Here is a 7,541-nt window from a genome sequence, read left to right on the forward strand (position 1 = left end):
CCATTTCCATGTTGTGTGATGCTCTCGAGGTATGGGTGATGATCTACGAATCCTTGAAACATAATTTCTATTTTGATATTGTTTAATATCGAGTCCCCTCTTTGTTTTATTCCCTTAGATTGATTATGGAGTTTAGATGTGAGTTGATTACTGATTTTGATTCCAATGTTGTACCTCTAAGATAGTAGTAGGTCAGCTACCAATGCCAAATCATCTCAAATCATGGAAAATTTTAGGGGCGAATTTTCGCCCTTGGGCTAAATTAATGGGTTTTATATTTTTATTGGGTGAATATTTTGTATCATAGTACATTGTTACAAATCACCTCAAATTTATTTTATAAAAAAATTAGGTATGGAGGTTAGCCCACCTTATTTTAAGGGAGAGGGTAAAAAAAGTAAATTTAGCCCTTGAAATTAGGAGTTACAATCTTCCATTCGCCCTCATTTTCAAGAAAATGTATTTATGATAGTTATAAATAAAAATATAAATACATTGGATGTATGGTAAATAAATAAAAGCTCTTTTTATACTTCAAAGGTATGGTAAAAAAATAAAAATATAATTAAACTATAGGTATGGTAAATAAATAAACCTCTTTCTATATTTAGTCCATAACCCTCTTTCTATTTAAGAAGGATAAAAAAAGAGGTTTTATTTAATTGAATCCTATGGGCCAAATACCATATTTATAAAAAAGGAATGGTAAATTAATAAAAATATAAATAAACGAGAGGTATGGTAAATAAATAAAACATTTTTTATATTTACTCCATAAGCCACCTTATATTTACGAACACTCAAAAAATGCGTTATATTTAGGTGAAGCCTATGGGCCAAATTATTATTAATACCATGCAAAAAAACATTATTAACCCTAATATTAGTATTAATAAAAATAAAGATGGCACATGGTATTGACCCATGGTATTCACATAGAATGCAACCTATTTAAAGTTGGGGATTAAACTAGCATAGATCCATCTTTACTCTGGATCAAATATCGTGATATGCAAACTAACATAGAGTGAAAAAATATTTGATCCCTCTTAGGGCTTGGTAGATCAAGAGTAAAAATGGATCTTGTAATTTAATGTCACTTAAACATTTTAACTTTTTTAAAATAAAAAAATAAAATAAAAATCAATTATTAATTTTATTAATTTTTATGAATTACTAATAGTAGCTTTTTAAGCTCTAGGTTTATGATAACCCATGATATTGACCCATGGTAATACCATGGTATTCATGTGAGAAGAGACTATTTAAAAGGGAAATTCTATCAGCTTAGATCCATCTTAATTCCTAGTCTACCAAGTGCTGGGAGGGATAAATAGATTTCATCCCTCTAAGAGTGGTAGATGTGTTGTTAAGATGGATATAGGTTGGTTTTTATGATAATGAAGATATTAAATAGACTTAGGAAATTATATTGTAAAAAAAATCTTAAGGTGAATGGTTAAAGCTACATTTAGTCACTTCACAAAATTTAGTAAAAAATACCGATATCTCCATTAATATTGGTTTTTCTAATTCAACAAAAAAGAAATGCAAAGAAATGAAATCTTAACTCTTTCTGCATCACCCTCACAGAAGAGAGATAGTCGCTGCCCAGATTTCCCACCCTATTTCAAACATTCTCAATATGATATCTTCAAGAAAAAGTTAAGGTACTAATCTTGGATTAGTTGTTTGAAAAATATGCTGGTTTGTACAACCTTTCATCTTCTCTGCTATTCTTAGTTTGTCGTAATGATCTGTAGGGTTTGGGTCACTGCACCATATTGTCCTAAAAGGCAGAGATTGTGCACCAAAAAAGGAAATTAATCCACATGTCACAATGCTGGGAGAGATGTAATTAAATTTTATTATTTAATTGAAGATTTCCAATTAAAATAATAATAAATCTACATTTATATATTTATATATTGATTGGAAGGCTTCTGAAAATGGTCACTTCTTTCCATTAGATCCCCTTCCAGCCTTTGGGATACCTACTACTTCATTATATTATATAGTTGGGGCTTGCTACTTGTTGGTGTGTTGGAGTAAACAAACTTGATGCGTTTTTTTTTTTTATCTCGCAGTTGGAGTCTATGGAATAAGAAGGAAATTTGATAGCTTGGAAAAAGTGGTAGCTTGACAAAAGTGGTAGAGAAAACATTAATCTCTCCTACCATGAAAAAAATGGCCACTAAACCTTGCAACATTGTTTGTAGGAAGTGAAAATTATGTTTCCTTTCTCCAAACATGTATGTTAGTATATTACAGTTTAATGAATATGTTTTATTATTATCATATATGGTTTCATACTATAACAAAACATTCACCAAGACTTCACAATGTTTTATTATTCAGTGAAATATTTTTTGAGATCTTACAAGATTTTATAATTCAGTGAAAGCTTCGTCATGACTTTACAAGATAATATAATCTGGTGAGAGATTCGCCAAAAATATATATATATATACATATTATATTAGTGATAAAATAACCTCCCATTTTCCTATGTATCATGGGGATTTTCCCATTTATTACACATATAAATTTTGGGTGGTTCTTAAAATTTCCCCTATCTCAAATACTTGTTTTGGGGTTTTTGGTTTTAGTTTTGGAAGACCAATGAATGAAGACAGATGTAGAATTTAAATACTTAATCCTTTCGATAATATTAATATATTAGCAAAGGGATGTTATAAAGATTTACACAAGGATATAGATCAAATAGTGGTGAGAAGAAGACAAAAAATAATATGATTATCACAGTTTCCAGACTATAAAACAGAACAATCATAAGTATGAAAACCTTCTAAACTACGTTCCAAAGATTCAAGGCAGTATACTTAAGCTTACAAAAGATATTGATGATTTATTGATTAGAGGGGATTAACTAAACAAACAGTTCATTAATCCATTAGATGATCACTTCAGGAGTTTATAGGAATAAATTGAGACACAATTATTCCTACCTAGATATCTCTATAAGTCATAAGAATATGAAGAAAAACATAATGATTGATAACTGGAAAAACTTACAGGATAACACAAACTGTGTAAAACCAAATTCAAAATCCTTTCCTTTGTATTAAGGTTCCAGAAAGACTGAGTAAATCAGATGTCTAAAAAAGATTCCTTCAAAGGTGCAACCAGGTTCAAAGTAGAATGAACAGTCACAACTTAGCAAACAATGAACAATGAACCTTGAACCCTTAACAACTCGAGAAGAGAGTTATTTATACAATAATTAAACTAAGAAGATATCCTAAAACTCATTAAGACTTATTCTAGGAAAGGAATGATCTTCATGCAAGAAGACATGGGAAGCTATTGAACTGCTTCTTGCTGTCCCTTTTATTGAGGTTGTGTTGGCTTTGTTGTTTGATATTTTTCCCTTTTAAGCTACTTGATTGTTTGTATCCTTTACGCTGGTTGATTCCTTCATTTGATATTTCATATGATACTCTTTAAACTCTGTGAATATCTTTTGACCCTACTGAGTAGCCTTTACTGTGTTCTTTTTACCTTTACTATGCATTTCAGGTTTTTACTATGTTTTTCAACAATAAATCGTTTTAGATTTTATGTTACAAAGTGATTTGATATGATCTTTATATTTGTCTTCTAACTATATGCAGGCTTTTTCCTTTGTAAGCCCGGAACATGAGTTTTTACCTGCAAAACACAGAAATTGTTAAGAAAAACATAGGTGACAGAGAAGGTCGTCAATGGCTTTATTGAGCTAGAAATGATATTGGAAGGAGTCCAGAGAATATCGGAAGGTAAAACAAAGGTTTTATTGGTCACAGAGGTTTATGGATCGTTCACTGTGTAAACGGGTGAAATAAAACAAAATGGTGATTTTTATGTTTAAACGAAAAAACAGTTTACTTTTTGAATTATGGTGCAAAGTGGATAGGGGCCATTTTGTCATTATATGGGAGGTGGTTTTGGTTTTGATCATACTGCTTATGAGGTGCAGGTGGTTTTTGGGAGGGGTCACCCAATATATTTTAGAGCTTGACATGTAGAACGAGGAGGTCAGTGGAATACTGCTTTTTCGGGCAGGTAATGCTCGAACATAGAGCCAACCCGAAATCACTAAGGGTTGTTGGATTTGAATGCATTTGATCGAACGATTGGTGGAGCGAAAGAGCAGTGCGAAGGTCAGAGGAAAGAGAAATGGAGGGGCTCAACGATTAATCATGGTGGTATGGGCTTTATTATGGGTTAAAAATTGAGATTAGCGAGGTTTTATGGTAAAATAGAGGTCTAGGTTGGTTCTTTGTTTAAATCATAAAAACATTTTAACAAAGAAATCCTTTGCAAAACAAGGTATGGTGGACTTGAAAAAGTATGAAATTGGGTGAATAAATGATTTCGATTCTGGGTTCATCGTATATCACAATCGTAATTTAGCGAAGGAAGGCCCATCGCAAAGGAATGCGATAGGGGATGGACGCGATGTGAAAAATAAATCACTGATAGTACTGTAATCGGGTCTGGGTTCCCACTGCATATCGGAGATTGCAATGGCAGAGGGTGTATGTTTCAGTCAGGATTTGCGATGAGTGGCAGATGTGAAATGGGCAATGAATTATGAAATATATTTTTGTCGGGTTTGGGTCCATCGCACATTGCATATCGCAATGCGGAGGAGAGTGCATGCACGTTGTAAAGTTTGCGATCCTCCGATATTCGATGTGTTATGGAATACATAGTTTTATAATAAAACTTATCGTTTCGGGATATTTAGTAAAGGGAGTTAATAATATACGGGAAAAGGGACTTTTAGTGGCTTAATACTCTAAGTTAGCATTAATATGAAACATGAGTGGAAAGGGGAAATACACTAAGTATAATTCCTTTTCATGAGTTATTTGCTTTCCACATATATACATCAATACTTAGGCTAAACATCTTTTTGAGGGTTTTTTGGGTAAAATGGGATTTAACATGGGGTTTTCACTTTTCCTAGGCAGAAAAGATTTTAACCTTAGGAAAAGGGATTTTTTTATGGAAAATGAATGAATATGAACTGTATGAAGGTGGGAAGGGGAAATTAGTAAATATAAGGATGAATGGGATGAGGGAAATTAATTAATTGATCCTGTACACCTTCATTTTCTTTGTGTAATTGCCTCATGGACATAGAAACATATTGTAAAACATGATAAATTCACATTTTGTCCAATCAATCATCATACTTCTACAACCTTTCTTCTACTTTCCTTTGCTTATCCTATCATTTTTTCTTCACTTAATGAGTGCATTTAAGCTAGAAAATCCTTTTCCTTTCTTTTTATTTAAAAAAAAACAAACTATCTAATTCTAACCTTATAACATCTAAGGGATCAGATTAAACTAATGATCACCTTATTATTCTATACCTAACTACTGATCTGCCAAGATCAAATAGTTTGGCCAGATCTTTATTCCCCAATTATAACATCTAATTTAAAGCATGAAGTAGTCAATATTAAACTATTTGACTGTCATGGATTGTGGCATTTATGACAAGCTGCACACAACCATTATTTTGTAGAAAAAAATAGTAATGGCATTTAGACTTACTCACTTTCAGAGTTTATTTGTTTTCTTTTCTTTCTAACCTAACATTTTCTTTTTTTCTTGATTTTTTAGGGCATCTAACCTAACATTTTCTTTGATATGGACATCATCATCAAGATATTTTCAAAAACATTTTATTCAATATTGTTATGTCCATATCCTAAGTTAACATTTTTTCAAAATATTTCTTCTTATTTTTTGACTAATTTATTCTATCTTGTCAAAACCAAAAAATGCCACAACATTGGCTCCATTTGGGGACTTCTTTCTCCTGTAAAATGCAGAGAACCTATAGATTCATGTGCCTTCTCCTCGGCTATGGAGTCCTTGTTGTAAAAATATCACACTAACATCTTGAAAAGTATAAGAAAACTGGAGTATTTACAATGAAAACTATTTCAACTTCTTAGTACTGAATGTAATGGCTGAGAAACCTTCCATTTACAGGATAAGTGGAATATAGCCCCTCAAGATTCTGTAGCGCAAAAGTGTTGTTACCCTTCACTTTAGCAATTGCTGGAGGTCCAAACCATAGATTGTCAAATTTGTCATGCTTTCCTTTCTCTTCTCTCCTGGCATCCCATCTTAGTACTAGATCACCTTTTTAAAAGTCCCTTTCCCTGGCTCTTCTGTCAAAGAAGGCCTTCATCTTATTCTGATATTTCTTCATTTTGTGTTGAAATTCATCTCTATTTTCATTAAGTTCAATAATATGATTTATTTTTCTTGAAAAATCATCAGGTTCATCTGTTGAATCCTGCAAGAATTTTAAAACAGGGAAGGCCAAATTGGTAGGGAAGATTGCATCTTTCCCATAGTAATTGAAATGGATATTTTCTAGTTGATCTCTTTGGAGTAATTTTGTTTGCCCATACTGCATAAATCAAATATGAATCCTAGCTCTTTTTATGATCAGCTGGAGTCCTTTTTATTACCTTTACTAGACTTTTGTTTGATGACTCTGCAAGGCCATTACCTTGAGGGTAGTATGGAGTTGAATGATGTAACATAATCTGATATTTCTGGCAAAAGTCAATAATTTTAACACTAGAAAAAGTTATTGCATTATCAGTGACAATTTGAGTTGGGCAACCAAATCTAGATAAGATATTCTCCTCAATAAACTTAATTACTACTGAATCAGTAGCATTTCTGACTGGAATTGCTTCCACCCATTTAGTAAAGTAGTCTGTTGCAGTGAGGATCCATCTTTGCTGATTACTTGAAGTGGGGTGAATCTCTCCAACAAAATCTAATCCCCATTGAGGAAAAGGTGTTGAAACTATTAATGGAACGAGTGGAAGAGCAGCTAATTTTTGTTTACCAACAAACATTTGACAAGGAAGACAACCTTTGACCTTTGCCACTACTTGTAAGAACAATGTGGGCCAATAAAATCCTCCCCTCAGAATCTTGTATGTTGTTGCTCTCCAAGCATAATGTCCCCCACAAAATCCTGTATGAAACTGATCAATGATTCCTTTAGTTTCTGATTATGTTAAACATAATAACAAAATGTTCAGTGGATCTTTCCAGTATAAATTTGCATTATAATGCAGTACTTGACTGATTTTAACTTAAGGGTTTTACACTGGGTTTTGGAGAACGATGTTGGACACTCAAAATGGATCAAGAAATTTACAATATCTTCATACCAGTTTGACAACAATAATTTTTCATCAATGTGTATAGGACTGATCTGCTCTAAAGGTAGAGGTTCTTGTGGGTTCTTTTCTTTAGGATGAAGGGAAGGTTCTTGTGGATTCTCCCCTTCTGCAAGGACAGAAGGTTCTTGTGTAGTCTTCCCTTGTATTTCTAAAAAAAAATTGATTCCAAGTACTCTGCAGTTAGATTCAGCTAGAAGCTTAGCTAATCCTTGACCTTTTACTGGCTTGGTAGTCTTAATAGTTAGATCAAACTACAAAATTTGAGTGATCCATCTACCTCTTTTCCCATCAGTGTCTGGTTGGATT

Source organism: Pinus tabuliformis, chromosome X (genome assembly GCF_031772625.1).
Source record: "Pinus tabuliformis cultivar Carrire ecotype Pingquan chromosome X, CPIR1, whole genome shotgun sequence".
NCBI classification, from domain to species: Eukaryota; Viridiplantae; Streptophyta; class Pinopsida; order Pinales; family Pinaceae; genus Pinus; species Pinus tabuliformis.